Below are 16,715 nucleotides of genomic sequence, written 5' to 3' on the forward strand. Positions count from 1 at the left end.
GGGTAGCATGAGTGGGAATGGAGAGAAGGATGCAGATGCCTGAGGTCTGGGAGGTAGCATTGACTATTCTTAGTAGTTTATTGAATGTGGGGGTTTGGGAGCACAAGAGAGGGGTGAATCTGGGTTTTTAGTTGGCAAATGGTCGGTATTGAAACCACCACTAAAACTGGGAACGTAGGTGAAGGAACAGGTTTTGTTTCTTGGGAGTAGGGGCATTGCAATGGTGAGTTTATTTTTGAATATATGACCCAGAGGTATCTGTGGGACATTTGAACCCAGATCCGTATTAGACAGTAACCTACATTTGTCCAGAAATCAAGAATGAGATTAGAACTAGAATTGAGATTGTTCAGGGAGGGGACGCAAGTGGCCATGACAGAGGTCCTAGGACTACACTTGAGGGAATGCTGATGCTAAAGGCATATGGAGGAAGGGGCGTCCAGGGGAGGCTGAGCAGGTGGGGCTAGAGAGGGAAGATAATCAGAAGATTGCAAAGGAAGAGCCTTCAACTGTGTCAACCATGGCTAAAAAGGTAGGAAACCCAAAGGTGAAGTGTGTAGAGTTAGTTGTTCATGACCCTTTAAAAGCAGTGGTCAAGGTGTGGCTGAAACCAGAATGCCGCGGGCTGAGGGGTGAGTGGGCAGGAGAGAAAGCAAAGGGAAGACCGCTTCAAAAAGGTCGACTATGAAGACAGAGAGGGAGCAGAGGCTGGAGGGAGGCCATCGAATCCAAGGGAGCTATTTACTTATCAATTTATTTTGTTTCATTATATCTAGCACTTAAGATGAGAGATTGGTATAGTGGTCTACAAGAAAAGAAAGAAAAACAGCCCCCATGTACATGCAATGACTTAAGTGACTCTCAAAAGCATCAGGCTATATGAAGAAGCCAGACACAAAGACTTCAAATGGATTCTGTTTATAGGAAATCCTAGAAGAGGCGAGATTACAGCAGCAGACAGCAGATCAGATTTGCCAGGCACCGGGGGTCTGCGTGTGGAGGCTGACCCCAAACGGGCACCGGGGAGCTATTTGAGGTGTTGGAAATGCTCGATGGAAGCAGCCCCTGCTGGGTGTGCTTTCGAAATGCCCAGATCTCAGCTACCACAGATGAGTTAGAAGACTCCAGTCCCCAACAACAGAATTCCGGTTTCAGTTAGCCCAGAATCTTGATTATGAGTTACTGCATATGGTGAAAGTGTTGCAGCCGGCCCCCCTCAGTCCACAAATCACTGTGTAGACAGCAGGTGTATATCGGGACCAGTGTTCGACCGTGGCCCTTTCCGTCTGTCGATTATTGGGCACTGCCCCCCTGTTATCCAGGTTACACGCAGACAGCAAAGCATATTTTTGTGCCATCTCCTCGTTCCCATAGACCTGTACGACATTTCACAAAAACAGATTATTGAAAGAAGGAACTAGCCAACAAGGATGAAAGTGCAGCAAAGTAGTGAAAAGAGATCATTTGGGAAGTGGACTTCAGATCAAATGTAAATGGGGTTATAGGGGAAACAGCAGACTGTGGGAATAGTTCTTCTGGCACCAGTGGAGAGACTCTAGATAAGCAGAGGAATGTAGTGAAGGTGAATGTATTGTGGACATAGATGAAGGAAATAGTTACTATGGAAAGGGTGAAGGTGTCTCAGAAGTGAGACTGGTAACACAACAACCCCCACGTGGAAGGCACTCTCGGGGGGATGTTTCAGGAGAGGCCACATAATGAAAGCACAAAGGGTACAAGATTGGAAGTTGATCCAAATTTACGACTATGATCAGGGTCGCCTGGGTGGCTCAGTGGGTTAAGCAGCCAATTCCTGATTTCCTCTCAGGTCATATCTCAAGGTCAGCCCTATGGGGCTCCATGATCAACAGGAAGTGTCTCTGGCTGCCCCTTCCTCTACTTGTGCACTTTCCTTCTCTCTCCTTCTCTAAAATAAATAAAATGAATCTTAAAAACAAAACAAAACAAAACAAAAAAACCAAAGGAGTATGACCAGTTGTCAAAGTGGAGAAAAGGTGCTCACTCTGTATTATAAGCTCTGTGGCAAGAAGCTCAGCACTGTTTCCAACTACTCTTGGTAAGCTTTTCACAAGTGAAATAATTTTCAATGTTTCTGATGTTTTAAATTACAGTGTAATAAATACATATGTTTTGCTTTTTAAAAAAAATTCTCAATTCAGGGTAGGTTGTGGAACAATAAAAGTTTTTCCCATTATTTATTTCAGATCACTTTGCAAGGTCTCAGCTTGTGTGATCATTTTTATGGTTCCATACTGTTATACACAAGCAAGGCCTACCTATGTCTTCATTGAGGGATGGTTTTATACACACACACACACACACACACACATATACATATGTAATATGTGTACATATGTATATATACATAATATATATTATATGTATACATATAATATATAATATATGTGTATATATAATATATTATATATAATTTTAATATATATAAAATTATATATAATTTTGATATATATATCAAAATTCATCAAATCCTACATTTAAAACAGGTGACCTTTATTGTATGAAAATTACATCTCAATAAAACTGTTAAAAATGGCTATTATATATTGAAACTGTATTTGCCTGACATTTTGCACATATTTCTAATCTTGCAGCAACCCCGCAGTGTAATTTTTATCTAAATTGATAGATAAAAGAACCAAGCCTCAGAGAGGTGGCGCGACTTACCCAAGCCATACAGCTAGCCAGCGCCGCAGCTGTGACCAGCCTGTCCTTGTACCATGTTTCTCTGAGTTGGCTGCTAATTATTGGAATCACTGGAGACTTTCAAAGTCCCCATGTCTAGGCTGTACCCTCACCAGGTTGCAGAACTATGTCTGTACACAACTGCCTTCCATCTGGCCAGCGAAAAACAACATGTGGCGACACGTCATGCGAAAAAAGTTTTAAAGCCTGGGTAGCAGTATGGAAAGCCTAATTTCTCTAAGTAAGATTTAGTGAAGGCTCATTAAAATTTTATTCTACTTAAAGGCCCAAATGGCAAAATACTTTATTCATACAAGCTATAGTCTTCTTTTAACAGACCAAAAAATACAGAGAGAATTGAGATTTCCTTTGCAAAGGAGATTTGGGTTCCAAAGATGTTTTTGTTGTTGTTGTTGTTTTGTTTTTGGTGAAGACAAAAAAAGAGCTGCAAAACTGAGTGGAAGATACAGAGATTTCCCATCTACCTGCCTGCCCCACACATGCACAGCCTCCCCCATTAAAAACATCCCCTACCAGTGGGGCACATTCGATACAACTGATGAACCTACACTGACATATCCTTATCACCGAAAGGCCAGAGTTCCCATTACGATTCACTTGGTATTGTATGGACTCTTGAATCTCTGTGGTAACTGACTTTTCAATCCTCAAATTCAACGGTTATTTAGTATCTACTGTTTTTATACATTACAGTGGTCCCCTCCTTATCTGTGGTGGATACCTCCCAAGACTCCCAGTGGATGCCTGAAACTGAGGTTAATACCCAACCTTGTAGGGGGATCCCTGGGTGGCCCAGCTTGCCTTTGGCCCGGGGCGTGATCCTGGGGTCCTGGGATCAAGTCCCGCATTGGGCTCCCTGCATGGAGCCTGCTTCTCCCTCTGCCTGTGTCTCTGTCTCTCTGTATCTCTCATGAATGAATAAATAAAATCTTTTAAAAAAAATTACCCAATCTCGTATATACTAGGTTTTTCCTATACATACATACTTATGATAAAGTTTGATTTATAAATTGGGCACAGTAAGAGACTGACCACAATAGCTAACAATAAAACAGAATAATTATAACAATATACTGTAATAAAAATAATGTGTCTGTGGCACCTCTCAAAGTGTTTTATTGTACTGTACTCACCCTTCTTCTGGGAATGCCAGGAGAAGATAAAATGCCCACATGGTGAGATGAAGTGAGGGGAAGGACACAGACATTGCAATGAGCACTAGGCAACTATTGCCCATAAGTCAGGAGGAGGATCATCTACTTCTTAACCACCATTGAGTGTGGGTAATTGAAACCACGGAAAGCAAAACTACAGATGAGGGGGAGCTACTCTCTCTTATTTGGTCCTCACACACTCCATTATCCTCATTTTACAGATGAGATTCTGATTAATTTGCTCAAGGTCTTATAGTTAGAAAGTAGGGAAGCCTAGATTTAAATCCATATCTGACTCTGAAGCCTGCACTTGCATGTTCATTATCTCATTATTATCACTATTAAATTATTATGAAATGGTATCACCTAAGCAAAGTATCTGGCAAAGTTCCTGGTGCATAGACAGCACTCAGCAATGTGGAGTGCCCTTTCCTGAGGATCTTCCTGTCAAGGCTGGAAGGGACTCCCTTCGCCTAATGGGAAGGCGAAGAATAAAGCAATTGGGGTCTGTGCCTTAGATCATGAGAGGGCAGGGCCCATGCTGGTAGGAAATGATCATATGATGTGACTCTACGTGGTGGGCTTGTCCCCAGCTTCACCAGGCTGACACCTTGGTAGGCAAGGGGCAGGCTGTCCACTGAACTCTTAGAATACACAGGACATCTGCTGAGGTCAGTTTCCTTTTCTTTTGGGAAGACCCAATGGGAGCAAGTTGATTTTTTATTGTTTAATCGTGAGACAAGATTTCACAGTCCTTAAAGCATAGGAGTTAAAAGCCCAGCGGTATGACTGAACTTTGGTCAGGCGGACTCACGGCTGAATCCTGGCCTAGCAACTTAGTAACTGTGCCACCACGAGCAAGTGGTTTGACCTAATTTTCGCGTTCGTAAAAGGGATGAAATGCCTACAACCTGAGCCTTTTACAATTGTTTAGTAAGTTAACGTAAGTGAAGCAGGGAGTGCAATGCATAGATGTAGGAAGTTCTCGAACAGTAGCTCTTGTTATTACTACTGAAGCACACACGCAGTTGAGAGGGAAGGGTTTTCTTATTTCTCATTATCCTTTCTGCGTAATTGTTCTTTTTTGGAGATCAACATTGGAATATAACGGAATGACAGCTGAATTTCCCAGTGAATCTAGAGATCGAGGACTCTCACATTCCTTAATGTTCCCTTAGTCTACTTTTAAATTTTACTTAACCCTTATTATGACATGTCACAGGCCAACTGTTTCACACAAATATAATAATATTGGAGTTTAGGTTATGCTTCGAGGGGCAGAGGAATGTCCTTGGAGAAGTGCTGTTTCTAGCATCTACATGCTGAGTTTGTGAATCTCTGTATGAATCAACAAGGTATCTCACAATCTGGAATGTGTGACCACAAAACCATCAGAAGAAAAGTTGGATTGGAAAATGGGGAAAATGCCTGATGGTCAACCTAAGGCAGTTTCCCAAGCTGCAAGCTGTCAAGTAAGAGAATAATAGGAAACAGTTGCGGTTTGAATAGGAGACAACAACGTGAAGCCATTTTTGAAGTTTGCAGGATCCAGGGATGGGACCCAAAATGAATAAATTAATGAATATTAATCTTTGTAGTGTGTATATAAGACAATAGCAAATTATTAAGGAAGGGTTGTTCTAAACATTGACTATAAGATAAAGATGTGGGATACAGTCAAGAAAAGAACTGCAAAATTCAAGAGAAAATATGAAGACCAGGAAAAAGGATGAGGAGAACTGTCTCATTTCTCAATAGACAGAGTGAAGTTTAGGAGATGCAGGAAGCTGTCTCGCTGGATGCTTTGAAGGCCACATTCCAAGTTAAGGATGGACACAAAACACCTCACACAGTCCCTTGGAGCATTATGACTCCATGAGACTTGGCTTTATGGCTTATGCCCCTGAACACGCTCCATGTTTCTGAAAAATCAAAATCTGAAATCTTGCAGCTTGAGTGGCCAGTGCACTGAGGGGATTTAACCGCATTTCTGGCTTTCTCACTCTGTGGTCATCATTCAATTCCATTTGCAAAGCAGCTCACCAGCCCCCCTAAGAGTGGAAATAATGTCCAATGAGTGGGCCCACCTGGACTCCCCGGCAGCCTCAGTTCCCTGTGACAGAGCGCTGGGACAGGGACAAATAACCATGGGTGAGGAATGGGGCATGAGTCAGTTCTGAAATGCCTTTCGGGTCAGTATTTCTTGCTGAGAATGGTTCCTGCTTCCTTGGAGGGGAAAGTGTGACTGACTGGGATGGCTTGGGAGGAAATCTTAAGGAAGAGAAATTACAGGACCAAAGTGCAAGCCAACCGCTCGTCCAGTTGGGATGGATGGAGCCTCAGTGCATGCCGAGGTATCTGCAGTCCCAAGGAGCTCAAACAGAGATCCAGCTTTTTTTCAACAATACCCCCTAGAGTGCAATAAAAGATCCTAAAGAATCTGTGCTTCTGAAAGAATGCGCTTCTAGCTCTGATGAGTTGTTGCCACGTGGATCCCTCCTGATACGAACTGAAAAATAACCTCTATCCTCATCTTGTAAACTTGTGTTTTAAAAAAATTGTAAGAGTCTTCTGTTTCCCTGCCAGCCATCGCAGGATCACCCCTCCCTCCTGCTCTGTTCCTCCAGGCCTTGTGCCCCCCACCCCAGAGCTCCACGAACACCATGTTCCTTTACCAACCCCTCCAAGCTTCCGTTGTGCCTCAGTTAATGGCTCTCCTTTGCTTTGGTGGTCTTGTGGCCTCCCCAGTGAAGACCCCCATTGCGCTAATATGCCCACTTAAAATGATCTGGAAACAAGGCTTGTCTTTCCGCCAGGGTGAGATGCCTGTTGAAATAACCGTGTAAGACTGGGTCTCTTTGATGAATGCCTTTTCTTACGTGATTAGACTGACCTTTACTTCCTGCCTAAGGTCAAGTTCAAAGACTCTCTCTGTATGTTCTCATCACCTCTGTTTTTCCACTTGCTCTGAAAATAATAGCTCATCCCTAAAGTGTTTCTCTCTCTCTGGTATCTATTTGCAGATGGCCATCAATCCGCCCTGCTTCCCAGCTCCCTGGTGACTCGTTCAGCTTTGCGTGGTGGCGGTAAAAGCTATTTTCCAAGGAGAAATACAGCAGCACACAGCAGACTGGCCGAGCCGCCTTATTTAGACTGTGTTTATTGACTGCACCACTTTACTTCTAGAAAGAGCCTATGATCAGTATTGAGAACTTTCTCTCAAATGTCTTATCACTGGGGCGATGGCTTTAGAAACCAAAGAAATAAGAAGGCAAATGGGCTCCTTCTCTCCGAGCTTTCCAATGTCTGATCTGGACAAGATGTTTGAACCTACTGAGCCTCATTTTCCTCATCTGTAAGATGCAGGAAATAACATACCTTATCCCACGTGAAGGTTGAATAAGACCTTTATGACTTTGAATAAGACTTTATGGAAGTAAATAAAGAGATCGGCACAGTGCCTGAGAGGTCAGCACAATGTGGCAGGTGAGAGCACAGACTGGAGCTGAACTGTCCTCAAATTCTCCTTCGGGCTTTTGCTGTACGTGCAATGTAAGGTGAAGCCAAACAACTTTGTGCCTCAGTTTGCCAATCTGTAAAATGGGGCAATAATTGAACCTACCTTACACGGTTGTTTTGAGAATTAAATGAGTTCCTAAAGCTGCTTAGAACAGTGGCTGGCACATGACAAACACTCTAAAGGTGTTTTCTATCACTATCAGAAACTACTAGTATTACTCCAGTTATTGAAATAAGTTGGTATTTCATAGCACTGTCCTGGAAAATTGAAGTCAAGTAATAGAGCTTTCATCTTTAGCCATGCACAGATTAAGATGTTTCTTTTTTTTCCTTTCATAAAAGGAAACATGCAATTCGGAGATGAGGTTTTGGGAAGACCATCTGGGAAGGGAGGAAGTCCCAGGAAACTTGGTTATCTTCACAGGCCCCAGGAAGACCTGCACAAAGGGGAAACCTGATCTCATAATTGAACAAAGCTGCATTTTCGACCCGAAAGACAGGGCTAATGGGATGGTTAGGAAGGGCACTATTTCTCTGCAGGGAGAGAACTTAATAGAGCTGGAGGTCACAGGAGACAATACCCAACACTCACTAACAAATTGGCATTTTGCTTATTTAAAGAAGGTGGGGGGGGGGGTCAGCTCAAAGCGTGGTGCAGGGAATTGTATGTTGTATGTTGAGGCCAGTATCTGATGAGGTTTGGAAGCCCACACAGAACCACTTTCGGCCCCTTTAAGTCCTTTGCTAAAGCTTCTCTGTGCCAATTAGTTTGTTTTTCCTTATTTTTAAAACTCTCTGTAGAGCCTATCAACATAAGCAATGGTTTTCCTAAACCTTTGTGTATTTTCTGCAGCTTTTAAAAATACAATTCCCAAAGAACCATCCTTGGAGGGGTCTGCTGTAGACGCCAGATGAGGTGTCTTCTGGTTAAGTGACCTTGGGCAAATCACGTCTCTGAATTTTAGTTTCTACATCTCCTGCTTATCCCAGAGGGTCATGGTGGACAGCAAATAAGATGCGGAACGTGAAAAAACTCATTTTGACTGCAGGAGGGTATTGATGAAAAGACGTTATAAATGTAAATTTATAGAGCAGAGATCGGGGGCAGTGGGATGAGGAGAGGGAGAGAGGGAAAGACGTCCGCGCAGACAAGAAGGTGAGAGGTGTGAGGAGAAGATCAGTTTTCAAGATATTAACCTCAGGCGCACGAAGAAAGCAGTTTGGAAGTTAAAAGATACCTAGTAAATGAGCAAGCATAGAAGGAGGCTGAGCAGCAGCTGCGCATCTGCGTAAGATGGACTGTCATGCACCTGTTGTGGAGGGTTTGAGTGGCTTGGAAAATACTTCTGACATGACACTAACTCAAAAAAATAAATAAATAAAGGGTTCTGCACTGTGCGTCTGGAGAGAATAAAGCCAATTGTATAAGAAAAGCATCAAAAAGACTTGAAAATAAATACAGCGAAATTGGCTGCCTCCGCGAAGTGAGCAATTAAAGCAGATTGCTTTTATGTTTTTATTCTTTCTGAAAATTCAAATGTTCTTTCCTACACATGAACCAGGTTTTCTAAGTAAAACTAAACTGACAACAAATTGTAGGAGCAGAGCTGGGTCACAGAGGGACCTGTGGGAACATGGAAAAAAGATCCCGAAGCTTCTTTGGGCCTACATGTGGGACTTGTACCTGGAAGGTCCCACGGGGTTATCTTGTCCCTCCGCTTCCTAGGGGTCCTGGATGGCAACGAGCAGCAACAGCTTCAAGCGTGCTCTGCTCAGGTGATGCCCGGAACCCCTTGACATGCTTCACCTGCAGCAGCTCACTGACTCTCACGGATGTGTCCTTGTGCTGGTTTGCTAGGGCTGCCCTAACACAGTGCCACGAACTGAGCGGCCTGGGCAACAGAGGTCTATTACCTCCCAGGCCTGGAGGCTAGAGATCCTAAATCAAGATGTTGGCAGCGTTGGTTCCTCCGGAGGGCTGTGAGGGAAGGGTCTGTTCCTCTCTTGTTGGCTTGCAGATGGCCCTTTTTTCTCCCTGTATTTCTTCCCATTGTCTTCCCTTCTGTGTGTGTATTTTTATTTTCACATGATGTTCTTTTTTTTTTTTTTTACATGCTGTTCTTTTTATAAGGACATTAGTCATCTTGGATTAGGGGCCTCCTCTACTCCAGTATGACCTTATCTCAGCTAATTATACCTGCAATGACCCTATTTCCAAATAAGGTCCACACACTGAGATGCTGGGGGTTAGGACTTCGACCTACGGATGTTGGAGGGACAAAATTCAACCCATGACGCCTGTGAGGAGGATGGTGCTTTCATGCTCTCATGCTCCATTCTACAGACGTAGAAACCGAGGCTGAGCAGGTCAGTAAATTTCCAAGTTTCTAGAACTAGTAAGGGGGTACAGCTGGGGTCCTAAGGCAGGCAGTCGATTCTGGAGTCTACACGATTATGTGCTACAACCTCTGTGGAAAGCTAGAGGAGAAATACTATAGAAACAGACTCCAGTTTCAGGGGCATCTGGGGGGCTCAATGGTTTGGTGCCTGCCTTTGGCTCAGGTCGTGACCCTGGGGTCCTGGGATCGAGTCCCACATCGGGTTCCCTGCATGGAGCCTGCTTCTCCCTCTGCCTGTGTCTCTGCCTCTCTCTCTGTGTCTCTCATGAATAAATAAATAAAATCCTAAAAAAAAAAAAAAAAAAAAAAAAAGGAAAAAAGAAGTAGACTCCAGCTTTCTTACCCAGCCAGGCAGGAGTGTAGCTGACAAGCTGAGTCTGACTTCAGACTTGTCTTAAAAATGACCTTCTAAACCAGCCAAGGCTGGATATGCAGGTTGTGCTGCAGCATCCTGTCTCTGCACCGCGTCTGCCCCACTGTGCCTCGTACCTGGCTGGTTTCACCCCCTTTAAAACACTCGTTTCACGTGCTCTAATTTGGTACAGGGTCAGAGCACAAAACAGATGGCGTTAGAATTTCTAAAGCTTCAGTGGGGTTGGTCTGCTGGTGAGCGAATGGCAGAAGGCATTTGGGGGAACAGGTCCTAGATGGGGCGGTGGGGGGTGCCTGGCAAAGCAGCACAGCCAGTGGTGACGGATTTGAGGCTTTCTCAAATTTACCACTTTATAGGGTCATTTGTCCAGTACCGCAGTTTGTCCGGGATCACATGGGCTTTGCTAGGAGGTATGGCCACGGCCCAGAGCTTCACCTGCTGGGGCTTAGTGGGCCTGGAGTCATGTCACGGAATCGGTTAGAAATACATGGAGACGTGAACAGCCATTGCTTGTAAGTCTTCTAATTGGGAATCAAACTTGGTAGACATGCCCACACTGGCCTTCTGTGCCTGCAGCCTCCCTGGGGCAACGCCTGCCCCTTGAGGTCACATTTTCTGCCCCCAGCAGGCTGAGGAGCTGCCTACAAGGACCTGCATGGTAAAGGAGGGAGGACCACTGACACTGGCCAGTCAGGGTCCTCAACATCCGTGTCCTGTCGATCCCTCAGGCCCTGGGGATAGATGAGCAGAGTCATATCGGCCACTTGGCCACAGGCCTGCATGGAAAACCAGAGCCTCGTGTCTTGAGAATTTGCACACCCAGTCTTGTGGATGTCTAACCCTGCTTTCTGTGTCTCTCAGGCCCTAGCAGGTCACCATTCGGTGATCTCTTGAATCACAAGCTTCCAGTGGAATCTTAGAGCCTTCGGGCTGGGAGGCATCCCTGAAAGCATCTAATCTCCTTCATGTCAGAGAAGGAAATGGATACCCTAAGAAACACCACAGGGCAGTTTGTAGCAAAGTCAGGGCCTGATGCAGCGCCTCCTGACACCCTCTCTCACACCCCATCCAGGAGGCCTGTGCTAGGAAGATCCTACACTTTTTTTTTTTTTTAAAGATCCTACTCTTAAGGGCTCCTTGGATGGTTTCTTTTACTTACCTGAAAACACATTTCCCCTTTGCGCATTGCAGTCAGGCTCTCCTCTGCTTTGTATGCCTGCTTCCTCATCTGTGAAATGAAAAGTAGGAAGCAGTAACCACCATAAGATGGTAAGAAGTGGTAACTCCTGTAAGTCAAAACACATGAAGCACTGGAAATTGTTACCAGAACATAGAAAAAACACTCACTACCCTGTGATCACTGTGGTAGTTTCCTAGCACTGCTGTAACCAAAGGCCACATGCTTGGTGGCTTAACACAATAAATTTTTTCTCTCTCACAATTCTGGAGGCTTGAGGTCTGAAATCAAGGTGTAAAGCAGGGCCATGCTCCTTCCAAAACCTCTGGGGGAGGATCCTTCCTTGCCTCTTCCAGCAGCTGGTACCTCCAAGTGTCCCTTGGTTTGTGGCAACGTAACCACAGTCTCTGCCTCCATCTCCACGCGGCTGTCTTCCCTCTGTGTCTGTTTCGTCTCTTCTCACAAGGACAACTGTCAAATTGGATTCAGGCCCCGCCCCTACAGCTGTATGACCTCATCTTAACTAATTACATCTGCAATGACCTTATGTCCAAATAAGGTCAAATTCATGGGTACCAGGGACCAGGACATCAACATATCTTTGCCCAGGCAGGAGTGGAGGGGTTGGGGGGGATACAATTCGACCTATAGCAATTATTTTTGTCAAATCAGCACATTTTAGAACAGGGAACTTTTATGGAGGTAGAAGTGGCCACTTCTTTCCTGTCATAATCTTGGACTGAGCTGCCTCAGAGCTTGCTTGTACTCATTTCAGTCAGAAAACTGATTTACACAGTTTCAGAAGTTTCAGATGTCCTGGAGACAAGAGAAAAGAGGGTTTTTAATTTGTGGAGAAGTTGCAAAGCCAACGCACTAACGCGACTCTCCTGTGTTCATTTAAAGAAGCTGTGAAGGCCGTCCGAGTTCATCAGTGGGGGGTTCCATTGTGGCCATTTATTTCTGACCAGCAATTTCTTGGTGTTCTGGGTTTGCATATATAATTCCTTTGGAAGTTTCCTATGGGGGGACAAAAGATAACAAAATTTGACTAAAATGATGACCATGGCGCTCCGGGTATATCTCACCCCAGGACTGGGACTCCGCAGGACAGTTTGTCCCCAGTGCCTAAGGGAGATATGGTAAGAAGAACGCACACACACACGTGTAAATGTATAAAAATGTAATATATATGCGTGCGTGTGTGTATACATATATGTACGTTTATACTAATATGTACGTATATACACACATGTACACATTGCTCATATATGCAAAAGATGAGTCTTCATCATTGCTCCCCAAATTGATTTATTTGCCATTATGTAAGTGTTGGTATACAAAGGTGACCAATGAATCCTGAGGGACATGAGTAAATAGGAAAAATAATTCAGTAACATTTGATGATGATCTGAAATCCTCACTTTACCTGGCAACTGTTGCAATGATCAATTGACTCTAGAATTGTGGAACATTTCCCCCCTTATTCTATGTCACAAACATCTGCAATTAGTCATTATCTCTATGGGCACTATTACAATTTTATTAATGCCACCATATTGGAAGAATTACGGAAAAATATTTCTGTCCTAATTTGTGAGCTTTCGGTTGTTCATTATGTTTCTATGAGTCATTTTGAAACCCAAGATGCTGCTCGGGACCTCAAATTACAGTGATTTTCTGTGCTATTGTTCAGGTTCTTGCACATGGAGAACAGATTCTAATGTGGAGCTAATTGAGTTAATGTAATAACTGCACTTTTCATGTGAGCAAATCCCTGGTGGGCTGCTGCTTTCTCTTTGAACATGAATCACAGGTTATGAAATCTATAAATACCAAAGCAAATTTGCTTGTGCATCTAAAGGAAGAAAAATACCTTGTCAGATCTTAGTTTAATTTCAAAACTCCTTTTTGATGGGGGTGAGATATTGACTTTCTTTTTTCTTTTTTCTTTTTTTTTTAGATATTGACTTTCTAAATCTTTGACCAGTAGTAGACTTCTCAGGACTTTCTTAAGGTAGAAAGTAAGATAAGTAAGTTAAAGCAGACAACAAAATGTCCCAAACCAGGAATGATAATGCAAACAGAATTTGAGTCTCACCCAAACTACATTTTCAAAACATCACCCAGGAGTTCTTGTCAGAGCAAGTCACACTGACTTTTTTTTCTTTTTTTTTTTTTTTACATTAATGGCATGCTCATTCCTGAATCTTGCTCGTTCAAATTGAACAAGTAGCAGTGACAGGCAGGAATGATTCTATTCTCTCTCATCTTCTAAAAATGGCCTCAGGCAAAATATCACTTTTTTTTTTCCTTCTACTTTCCTACTGAAATCAGAGAGGGGGATGGCACCTGTTCGAAAAAGAGGCAGCAGCATGAGGCCACTGGTAGAGCCCAGTCAACTGCATTGAATCTGTTAGTCAGGCATCATTAGTAGGCATCAGAAGCTTCTGGCAAATGCTACCAAGTTTTTCCCTGTTCTCTCATCCAATGCTTGACTACCACGCTACGTTCATCACGCTTTAAAAGTCCCTGCATCATCATGCATTCATTCATTAACCAACATTCATTAAGCAGATGCTGTGTACTAGACACAGCCTTAGGTGATAGATGATGGTGACCCAAACACAAAGTCCCTATCCTCAAGGACAAAAATCTATTAACCTCTTAATCCTTTGGGGTCCCTAGAACACTTAGGTACTTGGCCCTTAACACCCCAGTGAGCACATTCTGGGTCCCATAGAACTGAAAAATCTAAAAGGAATGAGTGTTTTAATCAGGTTTCTACCTCCAAGCCGGTTTTGTGGACGCAAGGGAAAGATTTGACACGCACGCTGCTCATCCGTGACACCATGCTCATATCGCCAGAGCTGTAACAACCTCCAGGGTGGTTCAAAAATTCTGAATCAAACCACCACTAAGCACAAGGCTAGGCACACAATACAAGCTTAGAAGATATTTGGAGTTGAAACCAAATGTTCCAAGAGATAATCCTCAGGAGGTCCTTCTGAGATTTAGACCCTGTGACTATGACCCATACGTCTCCTCTAAAATATACTCCAACCCTGCTCTGCTCCCTCCTCTTCCCTACATTGCCCTGGAGAACACAAGGCATGCTTGACGCTGACTCCTAAGTGATTAGAGTTTACTTTCCTGGTAACATTTCCCTGTGGCCTTTCTAAACAAAAGAAGACAATGCATGGGACCATTAGACCAGGAGGCTAGCCAAGGGGTGGCCCTGAATATATTGGTTACAGGCTCAGATTCCGGCAACTGGCAAACCTAGGTGCAAAATCCACCTTTCTCACTAGCCAGCTTTGTGACTTTGGACCAATTACAGAGTTTCCTTGGTGTTGATTTCCTGATCTATAAAATTGGGCTAATGGTAGTGCCTATCTCTATTCTGAAGTTTAAATGTGGAATGAATGGCAAGTGTTTAACAGAAAGCCTGGAACAGAGCAAGGACTCAAAATAAATGTTCCCCAAGAGCATTCTTCTGAGGGGTTCTTTACACATGCTTCCTGAGATCCATTATGGCTTTCAACTCTTGGTAGTTCTAGAATACTTGTTCTTGAGGGTCTCCTCTGCTTGGCTGCCTTTGTCACTTCTCTTTTTCATTCATTGCTGCAATTAGAGGAGCCAACTCTCCTCCAATACCCAGCCTGAAGCTCTAGCTCCCAGGAATGAGTGTTCTCAGCCACCACTTAGTGGGCAGGAGCTTTTGCAGTAAGACCTGAGAGTCAAAGGTCTCCCTGACCCAGGATCCCTCTCTACCAAGCTCCTCCTCACTGGTTAAAGGCAGTTTGTAGTGTGAATAAGTTAATGCAATAAAAAAATAATTTTGCTTAACTACAAGTTAGAAATGAGTTTTGGTTTTATAGGTATCAAGAGCTAACACATAACCTTTAAGTTTGTTCTTATTTAAGTAACATCTCATAGGAATAATTCAGGTAAATGCTGAACTGTACAATCGGTTTCTTTCCTTTCAAAGGTTCTTTGTGTTTTGCAAGTTAAAAAAGACTGGTTTCAAGACTAAAATTACAGTATTTTGAATTTTGTCTATGAAATGTATAACGAACTAGTATCCACTATGTTAGTATTTATGAAAATGCCCATTAGATTGTAAGTTTTTGAGCAGAAATGGAATTATATTTGTTTATGTGTTTTCCACAGTGCCTACCACTGAGCTTTGCCCATAATGTATCCTCAATCAACATCTCAATCATGCAACAAATACCTACTCAACATCTGCTGTGTGGGAAGCATTGACAGGGCTGTGAGGAACACAAAGACGAGTAAGCTGCAGGTTTGTAGACTAAGAGACAACTGATACACAATAGTCGGCATAAAGGGAGAGTGATTGGTGGGATTAGAAGCGAAAATTAAATGCTGGCTCTTCAGAGACGGAGCATGTGCTTCTGACTGGAGACCTCAATGAAACTTCAAGGAAAATGTTGGCATTTGAGCTGGGATTTGAAGGGGTTGTAAGATTTGGACACAGTGAGATGGTGCATGAAAGCTTCATAGGAAAATATGACAGCCTAATCACGGGCCAGAAAGCCTGGAATCACAGAGGGGACTTGACCAGACATCTGATTTGGTATTAGGTATGCTAACTAGGAGATCAAACTGATAGAGTAGACTGGGGTCAAATCCCAAGGAGCGTGAATGTCAGGCTGTAGGGAGTTGTTCACTGAAGATTTTTGACTAAGTGAACAGCATAAAGGAATCATGCTGGTACTTCTAATTTTCTCAGAAAAAGAGCACAAATATCCTGATAAAATGCAATCCAGAATCACAAAGTTTTGAAGGATGTGATAAAATTGAGTACAGGATTTTCTTGGATCCATTGCAAAAGCCAGGGTGAGAATTTCTCTCCTGCTTCTTGCCTCCTTGGCACTTACAGCTAAAGCCAAATGTTTTAACCCTTCCTCATCCACAGTATTGCATTGTTTAGGGCTCGGTTCAATCAACTCAGCTTACTTAGGAAGTACTGAGGACCTCAAGGTCCATGTTAGCTGGTAGAACCAGTAAATCCTTCTCAGAGATGAGCAAGACACTGTTTAGTCCTTGCCTTCAAAGAGATTTCAAGACAATAGAAGGAATAAAATAGTAATTTCGGTGACTGTTGTTGAAAGCCTGTGCCCTAGGTGGAATGACCCAATGAGAGTGCAGTGGCTGAACAAGAGGGAAGAGACTGGATGGAGAGACACCAGCAAAGAGGCTAACTCAGCGCTCCACAGGAGGCATAGTCTGGAACTAAATGTGAAGTCCACAAGTGAGAATGGAAGAAAGAGAAGATGGGAATTGAAAGCACAGTGTTCAAACTAACACTGGAAAGTAGGTGAACA

This window comes from Vulpes vulpes, chromosome 3 (genome assembly GCF_048418805.1).
Source record: "Vulpes vulpes isolate BD-2025 chromosome 3, VulVul3, whole genome shotgun sequence".
Taxonomy (NCBI): domain Eukaryota; kingdom Metazoa; phylum Chordata; class Mammalia; order Carnivora; family Canidae; genus Vulpes; species Vulpes vulpes.